Source organism: Anas platyrhynchos, chromosome 11, assembly GCF_047663525.1.
Source record: "Anas platyrhynchos isolate ZD024472 breed Pekin duck chromosome 11, IASCAAS_PekinDuck_T2T, whole genome shotgun sequence".
Taxonomy (NCBI): domain Eukaryota; kingdom Metazoa; phylum Chordata; class Aves; order Anseriformes; family Anatidae; genus Anas; species Anas platyrhynchos.
This window is the reverse complement of record NC_092597.1, coordinates 1587252-1596342: the sequence shown is the minus strand read 5'-3', so window position 1 is coordinate 1596342 and position 9091 is coordinate 1587252. Positions and strand designations below refer to the sequence as shown.

Here is a 9091-nt window from a genome sequence, read left to right as displayed (position 1 = left end):
GCCCGATAGCCATCCTGTGCAAAGAACATATCAAGAGCTTTAAACAAAATCTGATTATAGTTATATTCAAAGCTATTAGAATTGATTTCAGAAAAGCTCTCCATAACATTTACAGAGCCATTTGCAATTCTGGCTATAGCGGTGGGGGGGGGGAGGGGACAAAGAGATTGTGGTCTCCTAGAGTACACAAACCTTTACAAAATCTTTTCTTACTCTTTGCTCCTATGAATCTCTGTGGTCAGTAATTCTGAGAAATTCCTTTGTTACCATTAAGATGGCCAATCCTTTCAGTTCTCTGAAGTACACTTGTCTAAAGCTAAACCCGTAAGTATAGACTATGTTAGAGGGAGGACTGCCATTTGTCTGGAAAATAGGAATTAAACCTGTGTTATCCTCATTGCGTTCTGTTAGGGTTTCTAGAAAAGATAGAAACTGCAAACAATTCAGCTTGATTTCCATATCTGTGTGGACATACAATAGGTCAGGTGCTTGGTAATTCCTTATTTTGTAGCTCAACCGTGCATACGAGAGAAACTGACTTCTTACCAAGAGACACAAATGCATGATGTATCTAACTTCAAAACTGCTCACTCAGAATTAATTTGCTGTTTGCTAAGAAATGTGCAGATGCATATGGAGTTCTTTGTCTTTTTTTTTTCCTTTCAGTGCCATGAGCACTAGGTTAATTGAGGTGCTGGGTACTATCATTTAAATGTTAAAATTGCATTGTGGTTATCTTCTTCAACAAAGATATGTGCCTTGATGTAATAAACTTGGCATGATATTTAATTGTTTGTAATAAGTGTGGTAAAATCACGGTCATTCATATTTTACAAAATCACAGAATCATCTAGGTTGGAAGAGGACTCCAGTATCACCTATTCCAACCTCTGACCTAACACTAACAAGTCCTCCACTAAACCATATCACTAAGCTCTACATCTAAACGTCATTTAAAGATTTGTTACAGAAAATGTCCAGTGCCAATCCATTAAAAAAAAAAAAAAGTAATAAAAAGGTGTGCTTGTATATATATGTATTTAATAGTGGAATTTTAATTTGCAAGTGTAATTATGCAAATACCCAAAATATATTTGAAGGCTTTAAACTTATGCTGGCTTCGTATTTTTATAGCAAACTTTAATCTGAAAATAGACACAGCTCATAGCCTGTTAATACAAATATATCTTCATCAGTATTAATTTATCTTCAATCCATCCATGATTCTTTTTAATTTTATTGTCCACTTCCCATCCCACAGTTAGAAAGACATAGTCTAGAAATGAAAAATTGAAAACAAGTGGTCTGGAAATTAAAAGTTGTGCTTAGATTGATCATAGCAACTATTAAAGAAGTTTCCTATTATTGTTTTTAAGACGTTCATGAAAATTTTAACTTCCATGTTTAAGGTTTCCATGATTTGTCTACTGTAGCATGCAGTAGGCAAGCAAGCATATTGTCCTTATCATTCTGCTTTCTCCTGAATAGGCAGAAGGCACGGTACAAAAACATACCTGGTACAAAAGGCTTGACAAGCAGAGATAAAACAAGGCACTTACAAAGTTATAAGTTGAGAAAAGTAGTATTGCAGTAAACTGACTGCTCCACCTGATCCTCCTGTGCACATTGGATTACTTGCAAACTAGCTGGATGCAGACGTTCTGTGTCTGAAGAAACAGATTGTTCTACCATTTTCTGAATTTGTATTGACCATGTCTTTCATCTTCATTTTATGACGAGATCAGTTGACTGGACTTAAAAAGGTCTAGGAGCTAATGATTTACCTTGAAGGCTTTCCATCATAGCTGTTTTTTTCCTGGTGGCTACAGCCTGTTGCCTTTTTTTTTTTTTTTTTTTTTTTACTGCTTATAGTGAATTGAGCGTCCTGCCCTAGAAGTGAAGAATGGGAGATAGTTAGAGAAAGAATGAAGTGATAAACTGTTCCCTCCTTGTCACATTCATCCTGGTTTCCTAATAAGGGACTTTTTAAAATTGAGCCTTGCACTACTGTGCATCAGGAAGAGATCTAAGCAACCAACAGGTGACATACATAGAAGTTTGCTGTGGTAAGTGGAAAGTTTAAATTCGTGATTTAAACTTTCTGGCTCAGCTCTGGCCAGCAGCCAGAACCTTTTGGAGCCGGCCGGAGCTAGCTCTGCTCTGACATGAGGCAGCTGCTGGGCTCTGCTCACCCCTGCAGCCAAACCCTTACCATGTGTACCCAGTACACAAAGCTTGGCTGGAATGCTACAGTACAGTTCCAACAATTCATAGAATCACAGAATGGTTTGCATTGGAAGGGCCCTTAAAACCACCTGGTTCCACCCCTTCTGCCATGGGCAGGGATACCTCCCACCAGACCAGGTTGCTCAAAGTCCCATCCAGCCTGGCCTTGGGCACTTCCAGGGATGGGGCACCCACAGCTCCTCTGGGCAGCCTGTACCACTGCCTCACCACCCTCATAGTGGGTGAAATTTGTTTAATGCACTTCTTCACAGATTTAGTCTTAATTTCTGACTCTGGGATTAAAGCTACAGCTGCCTAGAGGAGCCTGCTAAAAATTGATCAAGGGAACTGTCATCATCTTTCTTTTTCTCTTATGAAGTATGTATTTCTGTATGGACACCATTGGCACACAGAGATGAGGTAGGAATGGAGCACAGATGTGTTAAAACTTCAATTAAAAGCAAATTTCAAGCCTTAGGAGAGGTGATACTTTGGGATAGGGTGCGTGTGTTTTTCTTTCTTTGTTTTTCATGAAAAGCAGATAAAAACACTCATATCCTTATGGACAGTACTTAATAAGTTTATCTTTTTATTTGACGTGAGGGTATGGAACTGGATTTAATTTTTTTTTTGACCCATACAAGTGACTGGAAATTTTGGTACAGTTGCCAGAGACAACATCTGATTTTTTCACTGGTCTCTATTGCAAATTATATTTCCATCAGAATACTTTTCATGACGAATTGTTCATGAAAATGATTTCAGGAGGTAGAGCACCTGCTGAAGTCCTGCATTGCATATTAATGTAAAGGCGACAGGTCTTGCAATTCTTGTGTGATGTTCAACTCTGGCAACATGCAAACTGCTTTTTGTTAATGAATTGTGCTAAGTAATGCTTTACTCTTTTATGTATGTAATTATTAATATGTAAATTACCAATGCAGGTTGGCAGTTTGGCAGAGCAAGACCTTTTTATAGTTTGTCTTGTTTAGACTGAAGAAAATCAGAGGCAGTTATGGAAAAAAAAGGAAAATGGCTGAAATATATAGTTGCAATAGTTGTAAGCTGTGAGTAGGCATGAAACATTAGTTAAAATACATTAAATGTTTACTTAGTCAAATAGTGACTTCAGTCATGCAACAGAATGGTTCCCTGCTAGTTCAATAAATCTAATGAGGCAAAGCAGTACCTTTCCTGATGTTACTGGTTTACAGCCATTCAAAGGATACTACAGTGAGCAAATGGCTACTTCATTTCTTGATGCCAAGGACATTTAGCATAGCTAATGAGGGACCAAGACAAAAAAGGCTGTAAATTATTTTTGACGATTGGAGCTCCTGGATTAGTGAAAAACTCAGAGTTAAATCTCGGTGTCTGTTGCAGGAAATCTGTGCTTTTGGGTCTGTTCTTGTTTTAAATATTTATTGCCATATGAAATCAGGCTATGTCTAGCAAAAACATTGGAAGACTTGCAGAGAAGCAGGATCCAGAAAGATTAAAAATTTGGGCAAGTGCTTGGGTTATTGAAAGACCAAAGCAAATTTTGTCTGTAGACTTTCAGACTTTGGAAAGAGTTCAGTTACTTTTTGTTTGTGATTGCTATTTTCTGTCTCTTAATGAAATAAAATAGAAATCCACGTGTTCATATGAGATGTTAATTTGCATGTAATTATGAGAAATAATGATTCAGAACACTTCGAATCAAAAACAGTGATAGGATTCAAGTTTCCATAAAAATATCATCTTTAAGTGGTAGTTTTAATTCCAGGTTCTTTGCATTTCAATATGAAATATAAGACTTTACATCAGAGATTTTACATTACTTTACAAGCTATGTAATAAGTTGTAATAAAAACTTCCCATTTAAAAAAAAAAAAAAAGAAAAAAAAGAGAAAAAATAAAGATAACCAGCTGATGCATTGCCTGAGTACATATTTTCTCAGCCATTTGCCTCATTTTATGTACAGCTTAATATGTATTTTCTCTCTACTTTGTCTATAAATATATATTTTCATATCCATAAGAATATACTCATGTTCTTAGTAAATGAAGGCATGCTTTCAATAAATTGAATGTCCAGCTGGCTGAAGATTTAAACAGAAAAAGGATACAAGAAGATATTTGGTAGATAAACATGTTCTTGTTTAGTCTTTTTTGATACTGATTGTTTAGAACTCTGAGTGCTTGCTTATGCTAGCTTTGGGCTGTTCTTCAAAAAGTCAATCAGCACAGTCTAGATGGTGGCTTTGATCTTTGTTTTTATATTTGTTTTAAGAGACTAAAAGACACGAAATTTGTGATTACATGGTTTGTGAGATCATCCCCCCCTCCACACATTATCCACAGACGGTTTAAGGGGACTAAAGAAAGGCTGCCCGCCTGAGGTTTTGACATCTTCATTATAGTCCCAGCAGGCTACTTTATAAACATCAGCATTTTTGCAGTTGTTTTTGCAGGTGCTTAAAGGAGATTGTGGCCTTTCACCTAGCATAATCAGCTTCCTTTTATTTCACAACATTTACTATTCCTTTGCATAGCCTTATTGTTTTTACACAGTGCTCTTAAAGGAAAACTTAACGAATTATTCCAACACCTGCTTGCCACAAGGCAAACACTGATCTTCATGTTAGTCCTATGAGAGCTTACCACAGCCTCCCTAAGGCACATTTATCATGCAACTAGACGTCATCAGTCTCTGAAGGAATGTGATAGTGACTTGCTTACTTTCACATCGTGTGTCATCTGCACTGTGCAAAATTTACATTTCTAAACTTTGTATTTTATAGTTCAGTAAATAATAAAACCAACTTTTACAGACTTTTGGCAGAATATTTCTTAGGTCCAAATCCTTACATTTTAAATCACCTAAATTATGCTTGCTGCATTTGTCTGTTGCTTTTATGCATATCATTTTCCCATGTTTCTAGTTATGCTTCTCTATGCTTTGGATAAGTGGATAAGTATGATAATCAAAGTTTGTTTGTAATTTAAAATATTTATCAGCATGAAGAGTGATGCACATAAGCAACATTACACCCTGGAAAGGAACTGTGATAAAAAAGCAGATATGTTAACAACTGTTAAACCAGTGCAGAAACTAATTTTGCTTCTATTACCTTCTAAGCTAGCAGACTTAACCTTTGGTCTGAAAGTGGTCAGACTTTCTGTTTGGACGTTATACTGCCGGATGAAGCAACAATATTGTAAGATCTTGTTAATGAACTCTTGATAAAGCATAGACTTACAATGAACCTTATTTTCTCACTGCTACAGTACCGATGCATAGGCAACAGAAATTATTCAAAAAAACCTTTTTATCCGGAATTAATACCTATAGACACACACGTGCTTGAAAGCCATCTTCTGCTTACAAGGGCCAAGTATTTAGAATTTCAGAAGCACAGAAAGCTGTCGTGTTGCTTACATGGGGGGTATGATTTTAAATAGTTGTGATTACTACACACCAAGCATTCCTCTGATTTTAATCCGTCTGTTTATGCCCATATGGAACTATTTTTTATTAGTTATATATTTCAGCAACCATGGCTCCTTATACTGCCCCCCACGGATTAATTCTGAAGCACAAGAAGAAGCATCGAATAGGATTTCTTTACAAATGTCTACCAGAAACACTCCAAAGCCTCGATGGGTATCAAATGCTGCCGGATCCCAAACACATCTTCTGCTCTTCTCTTGCTGATTCTCAGTCAAGGAGGCTTTGCAAGAGCCTGAAATCCTGCTCATTTCAGAAAGGGCACGGCAATCACGAGCACATACTGAAAACTTACTGACTCCCCCCCCCTCCCAAAATGACACCCAAACCAGTCGCAGGAGGGGAGGGGCGGAGGAGGGGAGAGATCCCATTTCCTACTTCCTCAAACAAACACCAAGCAAAATGCCGGCTCAGCGGCGCTGTGGGGCGGCTCCCCCCAGCCCCAGCCCCAGCCCCGACCCCGGCCCCGTCGCTCCCCGCTCCAAACCTGCTCCGGGCGGCGGGAGGCAGCCTCCGGGCGGGCTGAGGGGCCGGCGGGCCGCGCCTGGGCCGCCCGCGCTGCTGGTGACAGCGCCTCGCTAGGCAACGGCCGCAACCTTCGGCGGCGCCGCCCCGCCGCGCACAGCGGCCCCCCGCGGCAGGAGGGCGCGGGCGGAGCGGGGGTTGAGGGGTGGGTGTGAGGGGACACCGGGGGGCAGCCCCCGGCCCCCAGGGACGCGCACAGCTCGCCCTCGAGTCCTGGGGAGGGTGGAGGGGGCCGTCTGCTTGTGGTCAAAGCAGGGGTGCGAAATGCGGCTTCCATCGCCGCGCTCGTCATGGAGGAGAGCGTCTCCTCACGGCTCCGGTGGAGATCAGCGGTAAAGGCTGAGTTTTCCCTCAAACACAAGCGGTCTCCAAGTAGGCGAGCCACGCTCACAACTGCTCGCAGCTGCTGGCCCAGCAGCCGCCGGGAGTGCCCAGGCACACGTCCACACACAGACACATCTGTAGACACAATGCCGACAGAGCTCAAGGAGCAAAACGCGAACGGATTCTGTCAGATTTGTATATGAAAAACAACAGATAAGACCGAGTCGGTCCCATTCATGACATGGAACACTGCTTTAGCAATTTGTAAGTGCACAGAGCTTACTCCACCCTAAAGACTTGATAAACAAAGAGACATTTAGAAAGCTAAGCTGTGAAATGACTGAAACAAAAAGGTGTATTTCCAGCTTCAGTTCCCTAAAGCATGCAAGTACTTTTCAGAAACAGAAGACAGGACAATGTAAAGATGTAATCTGCGATTAAGTAGTTCTTCTTTCACAGGGAAAACCAAAACCAATGACTTTTCAGGGACAGCAAAAACTCTTGATGAGACAACAACCTTACTCACTGTTGAAAATACAATCCCTTTACATCATTGGCCTCACTCTGCTGCTGTTCTCTCCTTTTTCTTCTTTTCTCTCTTTTCTTCACATTTATAGATCTACATCCTGAAGCTAGAGATTTACCAGCACGTCGGCCACTTCTGCCTTTTCCAGGCTCTGAATCAGTATCACTTTCCAGTTGTAGTAAGGCAAAACGAGATGCAGTGGTAGGGACTGAACTGATTAGAGCAGATTCCATTGCCATGTCTGAAATTCTAGGGAGCTGGCTTCTTTTAATTATCAGTTTCCTGGGAAAGTAGCACAGAAGGTAGAATGAAAACATTGTTTGATCAAACAAGCAATAATTCATATCATTAAACCACAGAAGTGGTTTTTTTTTGGCTCAAAAAGCATAAGACACGGCTGGAATTGGGGGAATGAGGGAGAAATCAAAAAGATACAGTATAATTTATTTATATTGTAACTGACTACACTGTATTACCTTAGGTAAATAAAGAAGAATTACATAAAAAAAAAAAAAAAAAAAAAAAAAAACAATCTACCAAACACATTTTAGGCTAATACATTCGCTCTTGAGAGATTTTGTGGAAAAAAAAGGTGGCTCTAAAAGAAGCTGGTCTTCATGTTCTGGGCGGAAAAAGACACAATAGAATAGAATAGAATAATTTAGTGCTTAAAAACTATTTCAGATGCCATCCCCAGAGCCTGACAAACACAATTTAAAAATGAAGTAGATAATACACATACGCAAGCTCCAGTTTGGGGTAAGCAGCCTTATCTCTTCTTTTACAAGAAGTTTAATTTTGTTTGCAATGCACTGGAGATTCAGCAAGCAGTTTTCTCCACAGGGAGGTGAACCCAGCATTTCAGCTGGTACCGTCCACAAACATCAAGTTCACCTGTTCTTACAGCAAAACACAGAGGATACGCTGGGGGGAGACAGAACTAAGTAACACTTGTGCCTTCTGTTGTTGCCTGTAGCTAAAAGCAACATGTACATCCCTGGGACACCATTCTAAAGATCAAATCATTTACCTAGCATTAAAGATAGATCCTGGGTATATCTATGTTTGTCCAACTGCAGTTTTTCCATGCAGAGTTTGGTCAATTAGCAGAGTATTGAAAGTGATGATATCCATCTCTGATTACAAATTTCATAGAAAACAGACATCTAGATATGCTGACATATTATGACAGAGGTGTAGTGAGATAATACATACTTCTTGAAATTACTGTTCAAAAGGGATCTTTAGAGTTTGAAACAAGTTCTTGAGTTATCTGCTTAGATAACCTACAAATCTGTTCCTTATTAAGTACTATTACAAAAGAACATGAGACTCTGCAGAAGTTTCCACAGGCTCTCTTTACCACTTAACTCCAGAATTTCTCCAGTCCAAAATTGTATAGGTGCTCCATATATACTCAGGTATGTCAACATGCAACAATAGCATGGCAGAGACCATTCCCCAAAATAATGATTTAAAAGGAATACGTCATTTCACTTTTCAGAGATGAAAGAACCATGCTCTACTCTTAAGTTTACAGGAGACAAAAAGGTTACAGAAAAGAGCATTCTCGTCACACAAAGTTACTCAACTCCATTTCTCTCAAAAGAAGAGAAGATGAAGCTGGTCATCTTAGGAGAAAACGGCCATTGAGCTGTGAATCTACTTGATGCTGATATTCAGATTAGCTGATCAGACCACAACTATGTATCTAGAAAATACAGGTCAATCATATCTACATCATAAGTAATTCATATTTGTCACTCTTTAAATGACAGAACAGGATACATTTGGATTTTTGTGCAGACAAGACTGTGCACATATGCACACGTGTGCATACATTGACAAATATTTTAATGCTAAATAACTATATAGTTAACCAGCTGAGGAAATTAGTTAAAGTTGAGAGACTTCATGCTCTTACTAGCTGGACACAAAATATGTTGAAACTTGAAGCTCAGAGAAAAGATTACAGGTGCATCTTTACAGCAAGAAAA

The 9091-nt window shown here is 39.5% G+C and overlaps 1 long non-coding RNA gene across 1 annotated transcript; it reads right to left on the bottom strand.

Annotated features, from left to right (window-relative positions):
* Nucleotides 1-573: 573 nt before the first annotated feature.
* Nucleotides 574-8518, bottom strand: LOC140003398 (uncharacterized). Its single transcript, XR_011811928.1, has 2 exons — nt 6207-8518; nt 574-5962 (listed from the first exon to the last, which is right to left on the bottom strand). It is a non-coding gene; the product is annotated as an uncharacterized lncRNA (long non-coding RNA).
* Nucleotides 8519-9091: the final 573 nt, after the last annotated feature.